General features: G+C 35.9%; 1 protein-coding gene across 4 annotated transcripts in view; it reads right to left on the bottom strand.

The window, feature by feature from the left end:
* The window catches only part of Spock3 (SPARC (osteonectin), cwcv and kazal like domains proteoglycan 3), a 373,684-nt gene that overhangs the window by 119,241 nt on the left and 238,913 nt on the right, over positions 1-15,530 (bottom strand). The gene's annotated exons all lie outside the window — the stretch shown is intronic.

Raw genomic sequence — 15,530 nt, 5'->3', positions numbered from 1 at the left:
TCTTTTTAAAAATCATCACACTGATTCTTTCCCCTTGCTCATTTCTCTGCTCAATTTCTCTGCCTATTTATGGGAGAGTTTACACAGAAACAGAGCAGGACTAAGAAATAAGAGAAGAGGTGATTGGAAATCTATACAAAGACACTTAGAATTCCAAGTAAGTCAATATTCGTTCATTGCAATTTTCCACACGGTGAATAATCCAGTGTCTTCATGACAAAAGCAAAAATGTGGGTAAGAATCATGCACTCCTTTTCATAATCATATATTTTAATAAATTTACTCTCTGAGAGGTTTATTCTGTGAAACTCAAACTTGCAAAGCATGGTACCAAGCTAAATAGTTCCATCAGAGGAGAAGAGATTTGAGTTTTAAATCTGAAATTTTGACATTTAAAGCTATCATCAATCTATCATCTATCATATGTTGATCTATCATCCATCCTATCTATCTATCTATCTATCTATCTATCTATCTATCTATCTATCTATCTATCTATCTATTTATCTATCTATCTATCATCTATGTGCCTATCATTTGTCTATGTATCTATCACCTAATAACTATCTTATCTATCCATTATATTATCTATAAGCTATTCCCCTCATCTTTCTCTCTTCTTCCTTAGTTTCCTTTCTTCTTCTATATCTTTACCCCTTCCATTTTCTTCTTTTCTTATTTCTCCTTCTTTCTCACAAACCTGTCTCATACAGTTTGTCATAGTCTACAATAAATTATTGTATGATATCTTCATTTCTGATAAATAAATTATATGTAATGACCACATTATAACCTTACTTTCCTGCAGAATTTACCAGAAACTACAATATTTCTGACAAAATAATGGAACCAAGGTCCTGATATGAACTAAAATAATGTCTGGAAACCCTAGCAAAATGTTCTCATCCTTATCAATGAAAAAGTTGAGTAAGGCCTACAGGCAACAAGTACAGTTTACATGATGAACATATTAGAGACCCTGTGTACTATGTCTCTCGCATTATGATGTGCTTCATTGTTTTAAGTCTATTTGATAGCACTGTACATCATGGAATGTAAGTTTGCCCTCTCTGAGTCTCTCTCTGAGTTTCTCTCTCTCTCTCTCTCTCTCTCTCTCTCTCTCTCTCTCTCTCTCTCTCTCTCTCTCTCTCTCTCTCTCTCGTGTGTATGGGTAGGTGTGTGAGCACATGTGCATGTGTATGTATGTATGTGCATGTGCATGTTTGAAGGTGAATACATGTGTGTATGTGTTCACCAGTGATGGTACTTACCTCTCTCTGTGTGTATGTGTGCTCACCTATGAAGGTGCATGCCTATATGTATGTGTATTCATCTGTGAATATGCATGTCTGTGTGTGTTTGTGAGGTTACCTATGAAGATGTATGACTCTCTGTGTGTATCTGTGTATGTGTGTATTCACCTGTGAATGTCTTTGTGTGTGTGGGAGTTCACCTGGAGTTTAGAAGTTGGCATTAAGATGGTCTATAGCATCAAGCAATGGAAATACAGTGCATGAAAATACATCTTGATTTCATATAAGTGCTGGCACTCAAAAAATATATCCTTACCTTTATACAATAGTCACTTAGCTCAGTGCTCCATTCCCCCAATACTCTCAGAAGTTTTTCATGTACTTCTGAAACTTTGTAATTCTGCATTTGTTCAGCATCAGAAATGTTTATCAATAGCAATGCTATTTGCAATGTTTTCCATGGAGATCTTCAGTTCACAGGAAAATGAACTGAGAAGGTGCTATATTACCTCAGTTTCTAGGCCCTAACACTGGTATTTTATGTGAACACAAACATAAATACAGTTACATAAGACTAGAGTTTATCTTTTGTTGTTTGTTTTCTTAATTATACCCTGTTTTTTAAAAAATATAATTTTGAAAAAGAAGTGAAGTCATGAGAGTCACTAGAAAGGCCAACAGGGGCAAGTTGACATAATTGAGAATAGTAAGCTGGCTCCCACAATCAGGATGGTTTCCTGGCAACAATATCTATAGCAATGACAGGTGAAGCATTCAATGTGAGGGAATCATTAGGAAACATGTTAGACATAATACTCAAGCTACAGAAAGACCTTTATTCTTAGAAGGTAAATATAAAGTTTCTATTATTTTAAAATAGTATTTTTAAATTGTGTGTGTGTGCATGTGTGTTGTGCATGTGTGTGCATATGTTTCTGAGCCAGTGTCACATTCATACATATAGAGACTAAGAGAGAATTACTAGAAGTCAAATTTCTTCTTTACAATGTGAGTTCTGGGTTCAAACTCTGGTCTTCAGATCTGTGGAAATCACAAGTCACTGAACCAACTTACCAATCCTCTAGTTTTAAGGAGTTTCTATCAGAGACAGCACTGTAACTTACTCTATTGGTGAAATACACCCCTCAGGATGGGTATAACTCTGAAAAATATTTAAAAGTATGTTTCCAAAAGCAACCATGTTTCCAATGGAAGCAAGTACTTTTCAACCAAGTTTTTGATATTTGAGGTTAAAACTTGATTTGCTTTCTAATGGGGTCTCTGCATAAGCCCATCTCTTTCTGTAAAGAGCAGAGATGTTCTTATGCACCAAAGGAAATAAAGTGCTCAGTGTTAATGTATGATACCACAGGTCTTTTTCTCTAACAATTTTCTTTTCTAACTCTTACAACAGAAAACATTAAGATGATTCTTTGTCAATGCCAGTGTCTAATTACTGCAAAATCAAAATAGAAAGGGGAGTTTCAGTACAAGAAGCCTTCTCACATGCAGCTGGACACCCAGTGGAGAGATAGACTTGTTAGGTGAAATAGCTTCGATTTTCATATACAATTCAGTCTTTTTTGTTCTCCACTGCTTAGTTAGTATGTCACCAGGAAGAGCCTCCTATAAGAGCTAAATTATCTTTTTCTTTTTCTACTAACCATGACTGTCCTCATTGCTAATTCTGTACATTCAATCATAGTCTATTTAGCTTTCTGTTTAGCTAAGCGTGCTATGCATTTTATAATGTACTTTCAACCAAATAATCTATATTTTAAGATTTACATAAATTTCAAAGAGAGGATGTTTCCACAATGATTAACACTGAAAAACAAACTCATTTCAAATGACTTGCTTCATATATGATTACATCATTAGTCATTTGAGGTCAGTTCCAGAAACTTCCCTGAGTCTTAGTTTGTTCACTTATAGAATCCTAGGCTTCATCACCATGGTTCATTCCATCTTAATTAATACAAGAAGCTAAAATTTGTAATGTGATTACTTACATGATAATACTCAAGAAACAATTAAAAACACAAAATACATGCTGCCCATGAAGTATGATTTTAGAATCTGACAATGTTTCCAAGTAAAACCAATATAGCTTAAGATGGTTAGAACAATATTAAATCAGTCTAGAAATTGCTAGAAATGTTCCAATTAGAAATATAAGTTGTTTGATGGTGGCTAGTGGTAGACATGGAATGATTGCTAGTAAAAATGGACAGATAAAATATGTTCATATTAAAGAGGAATGGTTTTGTTAAGAGAAAGTGAAAGAGACCAAGAAACAGAGAGATTTTGAAGAAACAGATAACAATTTGTAACAGTGTCAAAAAAAACTGTAAAATCATTACAAAAGAATATAATTCAAATTAGAGCATATGAAAAATATATGTTCTAATACCTAAATCCCTTAGTCAGATTTCAGTACTTGGGAATTCTCAGTTCTGAAGATATACAAATACAAACGCCAGGTTGATATTAGATGCCCACATTAAAAGGAAAAGCATTTGCAATAGATTATTTCAAATACATGTGCATCTTTTCTATGTAGCAACACTGTTTTTACTTAGTCCCATGAACAAGGGAAAGTAAAATAATCTGCTAAATCTGTATTAAATTGGGTATTTTATTCTGTGAATTCTAAAGCAAGAGCAGCTTGATATATTGCTTGCCTACTAAATGCATAGAGAAAACATTTTATTTTCATTATAAAGTCTATATTTGTAGTCTATTAAAATGAAGAAACATTGGTTGAGCAGGCACTCTTATCAAGGGATATTCCCCCTTTGACTGCCATGCCTTTAGAAAGCATGGCTCTCTTCATGAATTATGTAAAGGGTCTAGTAAGAGGACAGATAATATTATAGGGTACCATGTGTTATGAAAGAGGGTATGTCAAAATTAAATTGAATTGCCTTATAGGAAACCTCTTGCAACTATAGATGCTACCATTTGCATGATCTATGTATTTTATGTCAGTAATTTGAACACTGATATAAACAGTAATTTTAGCAAAATAGTTACTTTTTGAAAAATATTACTATTAAGTTGCTATGAGACAACAGGTACATGATAAGAAAGTCAAATATGTGTGTATGTACGTTAGAATTTATTTTTCAAGACAAATTAAGAAAAAAAAATCTTTTTATTGGCTTGCTACTGACTTGTTCAGCTTTCTTTTTTATGTAGCTTATCCTCATCTGCCCAAGGAGGGCACCAGGCACAGATGTCTTGTCATGCCTACATCACTTTTTTTTTTCTTTTTTCTTGGATATTTTCTTTATTTACATTTCAAATGTTATCCCCTTTCTTGGTTCCCTACCACTGAAAACAAACTATCCTACCTTTCTTCCACTGCTTTTATGAAAGTGTTCCCTCACCCACCCATCTACCCACACCTACCTCCCTGCCCTGGCATTCCCCTACAATGGGGCATTGAGCCTTCACAGGACCAAGGACCTCTCCTCCCATTGCTGTCCAACAAGGCCATCCTCTGCTACATACGCTGATGGAGCCATGAGTTCTTCCCTGTGTACTCTTTGGCTGGTGGTTTAGACCCTGGTAGATCTAGGGGTCTGGTCTGTTGATATTATTCTTCCTATGGGGATGCAAATCCCTTCAGCTTCTTCAGTCATTTCTCTAACTCCTCCATTGCGGACCCACTGCTCAGTTCAATGGTTGGCTGAAAGAATCTACCTCTGCATTAATCAGGATCTGGCAAAGCCTCTCATGAGTCAGTTATATCTGGCTCCTGTCAGCAAGCACTTCTTGGCATCCACAATAGTATCTGCATTTGTTGACTGTGCATGGGATGGATCCCCATGTGTGGCAGTCTCTGGATGGACTTTTCTTCAGTCTCTGCTCCACACTTTGTCTCTTTGTATTTCCTCCCATGAGTACTTTGTTGCACCTTCTAAGTCTTCATTCTTTTTTAGTTTCATGTGGTGGTCTGTGAACTGTATCTTGGATATTCCAAGCTTTGGGGCTAATATCCAATTATTAGTGAGTGCATACCAGGTGTGTTCTTTTGTGATTGATTTACTTACCTCTTTTGATACTCAAAATACCTCGAGACAAACCCACAGGCTAATCTGAGTTTAGAATTTCCTTAATTGAGATTCTGTCTTCATACATATATCTAGAATGTGTCAAGTTGACAAAATCTATGACAAACCATTTATGGACTGGGATTGGACACGTAAATATTTCCAGAAGATCATATGTGTCAATATTAGAAATGTATGATTATATGTATGGCAAACATCTAACCAATTAATCACCATATGCAGAGTTCTAGGTTTTTGCATAACTACTAAAGAATGATATTTTTGTTTTAATGAAAATAATTATTATGATACAAAACATAAAATACAAAAATTATATTCTATAATTTTAAGGCAGTCTCTCTCTATGTGTCTTTGTGTGTGTCTCTCTCTGTCTCTCTCTCTCTTTTTCTCTCTCTCTCTATATATACATATATGTATATGTATATCTATATATAATTATATATTATCATGTATTATTTTGTTGTGTCAATATATTATGAACAATAAATAATAAGAGATTGCTTGTTTCAATTCTTTCTGCTGGCCCTCAGGGCTTCAGTCCTGTTACTCTTCAATACCTGATTATGTTCCCCTCTTCACCTCCCTGTCAAAACAAGCAACCTTGGAAGGTAGGAGGTGGGGGAACCCTCTAGATTCTCTGGAAGGTGAGAGACTTTCAGAACTCAAAGGGAGATAACCTAGATTAAATGTCCTACAGTTGGGAGAGGGAACTTTTAGAGCCCACCTCCAGCAGAATGAAGGGCATCAAGTGGATGGATGGGGTTGTCATCCCATAGTCAAAAACTCTGACCCAGAATTGCTCTCATCTGAAAGAACTTCAGGAACAAAACTAGAGAAGAGCCTGAGGAAAAGAAGGTCCAGTGACAGTCCAAAATTGGGATCCAGCACAGGGGGAGCCCCCAAGGCCTGGTACAATTATTGATGCTATGATGTACTTACAAACAGGGGCTTATCATGACTGAATCTCCCCCCTCCAAAAAAAAAAAAAATCTAACAAGCAGCTGAAAGAGTCAGATGCAGATATTTATATCCAACCAACAGACAGAAGCTGTTAACCCCTATGGTTGAATTATGGAAAAGCTGGAAGAAGCTGAGGAGGAGGGCAATATTATAGGAAGACCAGACCAGCAGTCTCAACTAACCTGGTTCCAGGGATCTCTCAGATACTGAACCATCAACCAGGCACCATCCACCAGCTGTTATGAGACTCACAACATATATACAGCAAAGGACTGCTGGTTTTGGACTCTATCAGGGAAGATGCACCTAACCTTTGAAAGACTTGAAGCCCCAGGAGTGGGGAAGCCTATTAGGGTGGGGGTGGGAGCATCTTCTTAGAGACAGGGATGGGGGCAAGGTGTGGGATGTGGAACAGTCCAGTCAGAGGGTGGGCCAGGAGGGGTATAAAGTCTGTAAAAATGATTAAAGAATAACAAATAATAAAAAGACTAGAGAGAGAAATACACAGGTTAGTTATCTTAACATTTTTGATGCTCATGTATTTAAGTTTGAAAGTGTTTTGCTTCACTATTTACTGTTTATAATATTCCTATAATAGATGTTAGTCAAAAATTTAAATGTTACAAAAAATTACCCTAATACTGAGATGTATTTATTAAATATTAGTTCTACCTTAGGAAATGTGGATATGAGTTTAATTTATATTCAAATTTTACTTTAAAACAATCTTCCACTGGTGCTGGTGAGATGTCTATATGGTTTAGAGCATATATTGTTCTTACAGAGGATCAGAGTTTGGTTCCCATAATCCACATGAGTGGCTTACAATTTTCTCACTCCTACTCTATTAGAACTGATGCCCCTTCTGTCCTCCTGGGGGACTACACTCACTGTATACACACGCAAACACAAACATACACACAGAGACACACACACACACACATGCACAAATGAACACACACACATACACAAACGCACACACGTAAAACATCACATTAACTGAAATTAATATTTTTTTTAAATTTATTACCAGCATCTATTGTGTAGAGAAAAAAGCCTTCTTAATTAAGCTTAAAATTTATATTAAAATAAATATTCTATTTGTTTCACAGTAGGGAAAGCATATTTAATTATGAAAATTATCTCATTTCATTTTGATTGATGTATATATTAGCATCACATATCAGCCTATGAGAATTTTCACTAAGTCAAAATTTTTATATTAAAACAAGCATTATGAGCTCCTCAGTTTTCTTGAAATAATGATGTTCCCAAGCCAAAAAATTCTTGAAGTATTAACTGCATTTATAGTTGATATTGAAATAATCCAATATTGTCAGTAGTGAGAATGGTATTATCTAACATCTGACAAAAGCAAACCTGTGTCTTTTAGCAACAAGAGGGATTCTACATGTAGAAGAGGAGATCTGAGTTTGAAACATTACTGACAGATACACAATGGAATAAGCAAAAATGCAAACAAAATAACAAACAAAACAAAAACCTCTACTTCAAAGAAAATGATTAGCAGTGTTATATTTCAAAAAGATATATGAAAGCATGCTATTTGAGCATTCAAAGTATATTTTACACTTCAAACTGTATCTTGATTGTGAAAAATCCTTTTGATTTTTTTTCCATTTGCACACAGAAAAACATATTTTAGTTGCATTTCAAGAAACAGACCTGACAGCTTTAGCAGAAGCAGGCACTGAGTAATTGCTGCATTTTATTTAAGAAAACAGCCATTAAGGGCCAGACAAAGTTCAGAGAAGAAAAACATAGCTTTGCTTTCATGTAGTATCTTCACAGAAGTCATAATTATTTGTTTCTCCTTTCTTCCTGTTTCATTGAAAATGAAAGCTTCGACAAATGCCGAGTGGGGAAGCTACCACATTTTTATTTCATTTGATGTAAACCCTGATACAAAGGACTAAGAACATTAAACCTTCAGGGTGTTTCAAGCTTGAAAATAATTAATATAATTAAACAGAGTAGCACCGTTTTCCCCATAATATTTTTATCTCCACTAGATGGTATTTATTATATATCCTGAAGAAACAGATAGATATTCAATGACGCTACAGTGCAAGAAGTGTTGAGGCAGATCTGCTAGATGCAGATTCTTCAATCATTTATACCTAGTCACTTGTACTACAGCTAAAATGTTATCAGAAAGCCTTTCAAATTCTATTTAATCTGTGTTTTATCACCAATGGATATTAATTACCCTCTAAACTACATGACATAGTTCACTGGATTTTTTCACTTACCTATGAGTAAACACTTTATTTTTTTAATTAAATATAATAAAACAGGAGATCATTGAATTCATGGAGGTGTTGATGTGTGCACACATGTGTAGAGTGTGGTACATGAAGGCCCAAGAAGAAAAGGGAAAAGGGATCTACTGTTCATCCTTCAGGTTCAGGTTCAATTGCTACTGCTCTCTCTCTCTCTCTCTCTCTCTCTAGTATAGAGCATATGCTGACTCCATAAGCAAACAGCACACATTTATCCTAATATAGGGGCATAGATAGCCAGTTTGCAACCTACATTTGTACATAGCATATAAAATCTTTACAAGTGATTATCTTCCCATTCAACCAAAATAACATTGGGCTAAATTTCCTTTGACGCCTATACACCCCTGAACATCGTCTTTCCTCCCGTCATGTTTCTGTCAAGTGTCCTGCATCTGGATTTAATGATAATGGAGCCGCTAAAGGGAGAACACTTTCTTCTAGACTAAAACCATGTGTAACCTCCTCAATGGAGCCTCTCCACATACCAGTCAGCAGAAGGCAGCTGGGCAGTAAGAGATGTCATCGCAATCACAGCCTGGGATTGTACACAAATTGCCTGTAACCACAGCATCCATACCATTTTGACATCTGGGCAGTTTGTCCAATCATATTCTAGACTTCCCTTCACTGAAATCACTCTTCCAAAAATAGAACTTAGGATTCTTGAGAATGCATTTTTTTGATCTTTTTTTTTTTGGGGGGGGGGGAGGGGGAAGAAACCACAAAGTCATTTTATTTGCAATAATATAAGTTTTATTCTACAGTTACCGTGAATAATATCTGAAAGTATTTCATGATTAAAATCCAATGTGGGCAGGGGCATAATCTCAGGGTTCTCAGGTGACAATCTGACTCTTGCTTCTTCTAGCTCATTGTAGCTTTGTACAGTCCTATGTTTAGGACTCAATTTTCTCTGCTTCATCTTAATGTAGCTTTTTCCTATTACATCTGTGTCAAACTCTCTCCAACTGTCTGATAAGAACTGATATGATAGAATTTATCATTGACTCTGACAATCCAAGACAAACTCTTATCCTGAGGACCTTTCTTATTTTGTCATTTAGATGATATTGATTGTTACAGCCTGTGAGATTATATTCACTAGATACAGAAAGCGAGCAGTAGACCACTTGTGGGCCATTGTGCTATTGACCTCATAGAGATTATTAAAGTGTGAAATCAATTGTCTCACAGCACAGCAATGCCAAGAATGGAGCTTGTGTTAGAAAACATCTTAATTAAAATTTATTTCTTAATTTCACATTTTTAAAATATTTTTTATTACGTGTTTTCCTCAATTACATTTCCAATGCTATCCCAAAAGTCCCCCATACCTTCCCTCCCCCCACTCCCCTACCCACCTATTCCCACTTTTTGGCCCTGGCATTCCCCTGTACTGGGGCATATAAAGTTTGCGTGTCCAATGGGCCTCTCTTTCCAGTGATGGCCGACTAGGCCATCTTTTGATACATATGCAGCTAGAGTCAAGAGCTCCGGTGTACTGGTTAGTTCATAATATTGTTGCACCTACAGGGTTGCAGATCTCTTTATCTCCTTGGATACTTTCTCTAGCTCCTCCATTGGGGGCCGTGTGATCCATTCCAATAGCTGACTGTGAGCATCCTATTACTTTGTCGATTACCTACTGCATTTGATTAACTCCTAAAAGGATCTAAAAGGAGGATACATGATCTACAGTGACACTGTCAGACACCACTACAGTACACCAGGAGATGCTGTTCTGCATAACAGGGGCTCTATGGCAACTTAACAACTTTCTTTTCCTGAAACTTTCCAGTCAGTAGATTTCATGTTCAAGTCCATTGTCAGCAGATTTTAGCAATACTTTGAAATTATTTTTGAATTTTTGTATTTGAGCTATTTTAAAGATATTTTTAGAAATTATTTGTTTTACCTCCCTTGTCCCCACTTCAGAATTCTCTAGGATATGTATTTGTCTTATATTTGTGTAGAGTATAATACACAATCTTCATGGATAAAGAATGAAAGTATTAGTGCCAGGCATGGTAGCAAATGTCTTTAATCCCAGCACTCGAGAGGCAGAGGCAGGCAGATTTCTGAGTTTGAGGCCAGCCTGGTCTACAAAATGAGTTCCAGGACAGTCAAGGCTATACAGAGAAACCCTGTCTCAAAAAACAAACAACAACAACAAAACCAACCCCCCCCCCCAAAAAAAAAACCAACAGCAAAAAACAAAAAACAAAAAAACAAGAATGAAAGTACTACTAATAGGAACATTTCTCTTCCAACTCTACTTTTTTGGTGGGTTAAAAACAGAAGAAGGAAGTTATAAGGCTGACTTTATTCATGTTTATGGTACAGTTCTACAAGTGTTGGTAACTGAGGGAAGGCTGAATGGCTGTGGCAAGTAGACTTTATTTTTTGTGGGTAATATAAAGTATGGATTCTGTGACATAAAAGGTAAAATAATTTAAAAGAGCCAAGAATATCTTTCAGGATATATGGTCTATAATCTTTGCTCTCTGAACTATCTTCTTGATTATTTCTGTGTTGCACCAAAAAAAGTTTTTTCTCAATATATTCACATACTTTTTTCTCTATTCAATACCTTATTAACTACAACCCAGGACTTTTGTTCCAATGTGTACAAAATTGTAATAATATAAACATTCTACAAATATCATTGAATAAATAAGTGGATGGATGAAGAAAAATAAAGTAGAAGGCAGCAAGGGAAAGGGAGAGATAAGTAATATAACACAGGATTATTTGCTAAAACACTCATGGTCCTGGCCACTTTCCTAACTATACACTCATTTTAGAAAAGAATGCTTTATACCTCATATTACCCTCCTTCAGGAACACTTTAATAAATATTTCATAATGAATGACATTATTTTTCAAATTAAAAGCTAGTTAATTAAAATAGAATAAAAATCACATAGTTGGCTCTGAATTCAAATCTGTTTTAGCTTGCCTAATAATTATTCTAAGCACAGCCTAAAGAAATGCAGCAAAGCACCTTACATAATCCCCTTTAGAAGCTTCCATTAATACAGAGCTCCTTTCAGTCTTGCATTTCAGATCTTTTTTTGTTTTTTTGTTTTTTGTTTTTTTGTTTTTTCAAGACAGGGTTTCTCTGTGTAGCCCTGGCTGTCCTGAAACTCACTCTGTAGACCAGGCTGGCCTCGAACTTAGTAATCTGCCTGCCTCTGCTGCCACTCAGGAGCTTTGATTAAAGGCATGTGCCACCACCACCCGGCAACATTTCAGAATTTTTAAGATAACTTTCATCATTCTCCTAGGAAGAAAGTATTCAGAAAATTAAAATTTTGCTATTCGAACTATAAAAGAAAGAGAGATTTATGTAGACTTATTTTCAGTGATTTTTTTTATTTTAAGAAAACTGCAAATATGTCACAGATTTTTCTTTTCTTATGTGACACTTTTGTGACCATAAAACTCGCATAATCTACCAGTTCATATTGCTTTCTTTTTGTAAAAGAAAGTGCTACTGTTTGTCTATACACTTTTTTTATTAGATATTTTTTATTTACATTTTAAATGTTATCTTTCCTAGTTTCTCCTTAAAAATCTCCTGCCCCCAACCCACCCACTCCCATTCCTGACCCTAGCATTCCCCTATACTGGGGCCTAGAACCTTCACAGGACCTATGGCCTCTCTTCCCACTGATGACCGACCAGGCCATCCTCTGCTACATATGCAGCTAAAGCCACAAGTCCCTCCTTGTGTTTTCTTTGATTGGTGGTTTAGTCCCAAGGAGCTCTGGGGGTACTGGTTAGTTCATATTGTTGTTCCTCCTATGGGGCTACAAACCCCTTCAGCTCTTGGATACTTTCCCTAGCTCCTTCATTGGAGACCCTGTGCTCCATCCAATGGATGACTGTGAGTATCCACTTCTGTATTTGCCAGACACTGGCAGAGCCTCTCAGGAGACAGCTATATTATGCTCCTGTCAGCAAGTTCGTGTTGGCATCTGCCGTAGTGTCTGGGTTTGGTGGTTGAAGCCATAAAACATATGAGTCAAGAGTTTTCATCTCCCTCACCAAGAATCCCAACATCCCACAAGTGAGAAAGTTGGTGAGATGGTGTTGGCCTGTCATGCTTAGTGTTATGTTGCAGAAAACCAAACAAAAAATATTCTGCAAGTGGAAGTTGGAAACAGAACACAAGTATTCCTCAGCAAATGGGACTCCCAAAGGTTAAACTAACCTGACATAGAAAACACTCTATGAGGACATGAATGTTTTCTTACACTGAAGTCAAGATCAATTAAATAACTTAACCTAAAAAAACTTAGGACTTCAACGCTCTCATGATCCAGATCCTTATTCATTTGTACCTTGGTTTTGATAAAATTTAGTCTTGAGTTATCTAGTATTTAGGGTAGGGCAGTCTAAAGAAGATCTCTGGCTTATATTATTTTAACATTTTCATCTTACTGCTGTATTATCTAAGTGTGGTAGCTTGAGTTTTTTATGAACAGACAGGTTGCATTATGTTTGGGTAATGAAGTGTTTTCCAATACATCTGTTGAAGGATTGACTTGACTGTTGATGTTGAGAAGTGATTGGATCCTTAGGGATTTTACTGAATCTTAATGAATAGCTTAAACTATTGATGACTTAATAACTCCATATAATATTAGAAAGCAGGCAATGTTAGAGGGAGAAGGTCACGAGGAAGCAGGGGGCATGATTTCAGAAGACTATATTTCAAAGTGCCTGATAACTTCTCTGTTTTCCAACAGCCAAAATTTAATCATCTATCCTATATTATAACATGTCCATCTTGATATTCTGTCATTGGTAAAACTCAGAAGAATTAATCTGGTCAATCATGAACTGCATCTTCTAAGAATTTGAACCAATGAATAAATAAATGAATGAATTAATTAATTAATTAATGACTTTCCTAATAAATGGCTTTAAATAAAATATTTTGTCACAACAACAACAACAAGAAAAATAATCTATTAACAAGAGATTCCTTGTTCATATTCATGGGTGGAATATTTACAACTGACTGCACATTCATTTTTCTTTGTATATACACAGTTTAATTGTTTATTTATATCTTGACCATAAACTAAATAAGACTTCAGTTCGTTGTCCATGTACTAGAGTGAACTACGCCATGAGAGGAGTGAGCAGAGAGTGAGAAATGACACCAAGAGAAGGGGACAAGAGATTGGGTCCAAGAGGACCAAAGCCTTTTTTTTTTTTTTTCCTAATTCATACTTGGCATACATGCTGTCCTGATTTTTGTTTGTTTGTCTGTGTTTTTACCAGAGCCTCTTGGGTGACCTTATCCTTCTCAGGGTCACGTTTCCTTCTCAATCCAGGGTGTTACTTCTAGGATTCTCTATACAGCTGGGCTTATGGTCAGGGATTCCTGAAGCCTATTTTAACTAAGGATATTTTCTTTTTTCCTTCAGATATTTTAGTGTAATAAAATAATATGGCTAGACAATACTGTTAATTCAGAATTTAGCACACTTTGCTCCAAACACTTCTGGATTTTCAGTTTTCATTGAGAGATCAGTTGTTATTCAATGTCTTGCCTTTGTTTGTGACTTAGCTCTCCTGTCATGTAACTTTTATTGCCCTTTGCTTTGTATGTTTAGTGACTTACTAAATGGCATGGAAATTTCTTTCATCATCCTCTCTATTTGGTTTCTTTATTCTTCTTGTTCTTGTATAAGCATCATTTCCCCTAGAGTTGTAATATTTTAATTCATGATTCTATATTAACTATCTTCCATGCTTTTGATCTAGAATTGTTCTTCTGTGTCCACAATTCTTATATTAGTCTTTATGTAGTATCCTAGACATTCTGTGTATTCCATTCAAGAGCTTAAGGAAGCTATTTTTAATTGAGTTGTCGAATTCCATTATTATCTCTTCAAACCCTCTGCCTCTGTCTTCAATGAGTTCCATCCTGCTGATAAGACTCTCCACTGTATTTGTATTAGACATCAATTTTTCACATTCATAGCTTTATCTTAGCTTAGTTTTCCTTCAGTATTTCTCCTTTTATTTAATTCAGTATTTGGGTCTGGAATAGATATCATTTCATTAAATGGTGTATTTGTTTTCTTGGATGTCAATCAGGGTCACATATGTACCTTGGTGTGGAGGCTGTCTGTATGGAATGAATACTATATAGAGTTCTTTGTTCACTTTCACTGCCTTTAACTTCAAGGGATATTTTATGTCACTAATTGTAATGACTAGTTTCATGTCAACTTGACACAAGTTAGAGTTTTCTAAAAGGAGCCAATCCAAATTGAAAAAATGCCTCCATAAGATCATGCTGAATTTTCTTAATTAGTGATTGATCGGGGAGGGAGAGGCCCATTGTGGGTTGGCCATGTCTGGGCTAGTTTGTCCTCAGTTTATCAGAAAGCAGGTTTAGCAAGCCTGGAGGAACAAGTCAGTAAGCAGATCCTCCTTCCTTGACCTTCCATGACCTCCTCTTCAGCTCTTGCCTCCATATTTCTGTCATGTTTGAGTTATTGAGAAGACATTATCTGAGCCAATTAAAAGATCTTCTTTTATTGATTTGCAGTTATAACATGTCCCTTAGGTATTTATTTATAGGGTTTTTGTCTGTTGCCATAGGTTATCATTTACCATTTGAGAAGCGTACAAGTTCAATCCTGTAAAACTTGAAATGGTATTAGAACTGTTTCTTCTTTCATGGACAAACAAACTCTTGGTAAGGGGAAGGCTTTCTTTCCTTCCTTAAATATTGATGAGGGTTAGAGGGTCTTTAGTTTGAGAAAAAAAATCACAGGTCACTAAAGTTACATATATTGTGACTATATTTTTGTCTGAAAATAATTATTGTCTAAATTCTACTTCTAACCACCAGTCCCTCTCTCTCTCTCTCTCTCTCTCTCTCTCTCTCTCTCTCTCTCTCTCTC

The sequence above is a fragment of the Mus caroli genome, chromosome 8, assembly GCF_900094665.2.
Source record: "Mus caroli chromosome 8, CAROLI_EIJ_v1.1, whole genome shotgun sequence".
NCBI classification, from domain to species: domain Eukaryota; kingdom Metazoa; phylum Chordata; class Mammalia; order Rodentia; family Muridae; genus Mus; species Mus caroli.
This window is presented reverse-complemented; position numbering and strand designations above follow the sequence as displayed.